This window comes from Echinops telfairi, unplaced genomic scaffold (genome assembly GCF_000313985.2).
Source record: "Echinops telfairi isolate 266 unplaced genomic scaffold, ASM31398v2 ScPeMD7_7469;HRSCAF=8507_0, whole genome shotgun sequence".
Classification (NCBI taxonomy): Eukaryota; Metazoa; Chordata; class Mammalia; order Afrosoricida; family Tenrecidae; genus Echinops; species Echinops telfairi.
In genome coordinates, this window is record NW_022111372.1 from 86,014,458 (window position 1) to 86,018,467 (window position 4,010).

Here is a 4,010-nt window from a genome sequence, read left to right on the forward strand (position 1 = left end):
CACACACACACACAGAAACATGTGTCAAAAGTGAGGTATGACAAAATTGCCTCTTCTGGAATGTTGCCTCCACCCTCAGCCATACCTAGGCTACTTGAAAAACAAAAAACACTGGGCTCCTAATGATCTTCCTGTTTATACCTGATCCCTTGGCCTCATTCCAATGGGACTCTCGAATCACCTCTACCACTGACCCCAATTGTCCATTTAGGCATGCAATAAGCATCTATTCAACACCCACTATATTTATTTAGCACTCTCTACTTCTCATGCCAACAGTTCTAGGCAAAGAACATTTGAGAATAAAGAATGCATGCACAGTCTATGTATAAGGAGCCTGGACTCAAAGGAGGTGGCAAACATACAAACAATAACTTATGATTCAATGTAATATATGCTACAATAGAGGAGTGTGCAGAATGAGTCCACATAAATGATTAATTGTACCCAGGGCTAGGGGCAGGGAGGTGATCACTCGTCTTTTCCAAGGAGGTAGTATTTGAATATATATTGAAGGATGAACGTCCGTGGGTGGTAAAAGTGGTTTGTGCTTTGCAGGTAACCAAATGCTGGGGATCTGAAGCCATTCAGCCATCCTGTTGGGCCACCTTGCTCTGGAATGGGTACAGATATGGCTGTCTTCCAGTCAGTTGGCCAAGTATCTATCTGTCAGAGAAAGATGACACACAAAATATTCAAATTATAAAGTAATATCACCCGGAAGTAGAATTTTGTTGAAGATCATCCAACAATGGTTACAACAATACACCAATAGGGAGCTGGCTGAGGTTCAGCCGGACTCAACACAGAATGTGGTAAAAGGAATATTACTACTGATGTCAGGTGGATTTCAGCTGAAAACAGAGAATACCAGAAAGCTATTTACTTGTTAGGACATTCAACTTTGTGTGACATAACAAACTATGGAAAGCCTTGAGAAAAGTGGGAATTCTATATCCCTACCTTGTGCTCATGCAAAAACTGTATATGGCTCAAGAGACAGTTATGAAAACAATTAAAAATAAATATTTTTTTAAGAAGAGGCAGTTATGCAAACAGAACAAGGGAATACTGCATGATTTAAAATCAGGAAAGGTTTGACTTATATACTTTGGACATGTTGTCAGGACAGACCAATTTCCGGAGAAGGCCATCATGCAGGATGAAGTAGCAGGGGAGAGAAAAAGAGAAAGACCTTGGACAAGATGGACTGCCACAGTGGCTGCGTCAATGGGCTCAAACATGAGAACAATGATGATGATGTCACAGGACTGGGCAGCATTGCTTTCTGTTGCACAGAGTCACTTGGAGGAGGGACTAACCTGATGGTACCTACCAACAACCACAGCCGTAGCATGGGGGAAGGGCCCAGTGCCATGTTGTGTAAAGTTTACAATCAATAAATCCTATGGAGTAATTCTACTCTGTAACAAGTGGGGTCCCCTTAGTCACATTTTTTAAAGAGAAGAAATAAATGTGTATGTGTATATGTGAAAGGCTGAGTAGGTACCCAAAGCAGCATAAGAAGAGACAGAGTAATGACAGGTCTGCAGGTTTGCCTAACAAGGGACATTTCAGAGTGCAGTGGATGGTTACAAGGTAAATACTAAAAACTAAAAAAAACTGGACTCACTGCCATCGAGTCGATACTAATTTATCGGGACCGTACAGAGCAAAGTAGACATGCCCCTATGAGTTCCCCGAGATTGTAATGCTTTAGGAGAGTAGAAAACCCAGTCTCCCTCTCTTTGGATTGACTGGTGGTTTCAAACCGCTAACCTTGAAGTTAGCAGGCCAATGCATCACCAGTACTCCATCAGGGCTCCTATAATACAAATAATTATAATTTCTTAGATGAGCATTGTACTAAGTTCTTTATATGGCCTCATTTATTTTCACAAGAGCTTATAAGGTCACTACTTTGTTAAAATCTTATTGAAAATGGAGTACTGAAGCTTAGAAAGTATGAGCGGTTTGCCAAATTACAGTGCCAGAAATGGGATATTAAATTATTTAAAAACGATGACATAGGCACCATCCATTAGAATAAACAGGATGTAAAAAAGCAGTGTACAAATTTCAGTACATGTCAGATTAATACTAGCCTCATTGGTTTCATGAATTAAATTTTGATCATCTGCCTATAGTCTCTGTTCTCTAAGAAATGTTCTCTAGCACTGTGAAGATGGAACTGGAGATATTGGTGGAGAGTGACGTGGGAAGGGCCTTATCTAGGTGCAATAAAGAGCCATGAAAGTAACAGAGAGTGTAGCTGTAACTGTACTTTAGGAAGACAGAAGTAGCAGCAATGCAGAGGACAGCATGGAATGGGAGCGGCAGGCATTAGGAAAACTAGTCAGATTACTATGGCAATCGCCAGGATAAAGTTCCAAATGGTGATATATATTTATAGAAATGAGGAAATCTTTATATATTTGAAGGATAGTTGAGATGAAAATTGGTAGGACTTTTTGAGGAGATCTTGAGTGAGAAAAATGTTAAGAAAAATTCCTATTTTTAGGTCAGGTAATTGGATGGATGTAGATGCCTTTATCTGAGATTGTCATAGGGAAGTAAGAACATAGGAAACTATTTTGGTCTGGATATTAATCTTCTGTAACTTATTTTTAGTCCCTATCCCAACTAAGTCCTTATTTTACCTCCCTGCTATTTTTCTTGCACATTCATTAATTAAAACAAATTTCAAGATAGAATTAATTCACCTTCATATTCGGTTCCAATATAAATCCTCAAGCATTTCAAAGCTTATTCCTAGGAATCTACCGTTCCCTTCCATGCAACCCTGACTTGGCAGAAATGCCTTTCCTAGGACCTCTACCTTCCTTACCTAATCAAAACCTACACCCTCACCTGTCAAGACTCCCAACAATTAATGCCCCCATGATCTCCCTTCTTCAGGAAGTGCTCAGTACCCCCGCTAGAGTACCCTGTAGAGATCCATTCTTAACGCCATTAGCATTTCTTATATAGAAATGCAATTATTTGGTTACATATTTGTCTTCTAAATAAAAACAAAATCAAGGAATTCAGTTTCGTTTTCTTAACCTCAGTGCCTGCAGAGTATCTGACAAATAGTGGAGGCTCCATAAACATTTGTTGAATAAGAAATCAATAAATGGATCTATGAAATGAGGGTTGACCCAATTACAAGCTATATGTAGAACGGTGATTAAGGGGAAAAGATTATGGCCACACCTCAGAATGTGGACACCATTAGAGCCCTGACTAAAGCCACCTATATCCCTTCCAGGGTAGATCAGAAACTTTATCTGAAATGAACTAAGAAAAAGAGAGGGGCTCATTATTTCTTAAAGGTCTTTCCTACCCACTGCCATTAAGCTGATTCTAACTCATAAGATGCTAGTGGACAGTACAGAACTACTCCATAAAGTTTTAGGGGCTATAAATCTTTATGGAAGCAGAATGCCTCCCTTTGCTCCCAAAAAGCAGCTGGTGGGATCAAATCCCTGACCTTTCTGTTAATAGCCCAATGTTTAACCCATTGAGTCACCAGTGTTCCTTTCCCTATGTGTATCCGGGAAAGCACATAATCCAGATTTTATCTGAAGGGGATCTTTATTGTTGGTAGCTGCTCTCAAGTAGGCCCTGGCTTATAGTAACCCCATGCACATACCCAGTCCTAGACCATTCCCACCATTAGCTGCAGATTCAACAATGGTCCTTGTGATTCATAGCCTGACCTTCAGAAGTTGGTCGTCCAGCCTTTCTTACTAAAGCAGATCTGGCCTCCAGCTTTCTTATATGATTTGACTTTTATAATTCTACTCTTCAATTATTTATTTGCTCCTCTATAACCCTGCACCTCACTCATGACTGGCGTTTCAGGTAAGGAAACAAGTCAAGAGGGCCTCTCCTGATAGGGCTGCCAGATTTAGCTAATTAAAGAACAAAAGGTTTTCATTAAATTTAAATCTCAGATAATTGTTTTAATGTTAAGTATGCCCCATTCACTATTTGGCATAAAAGTA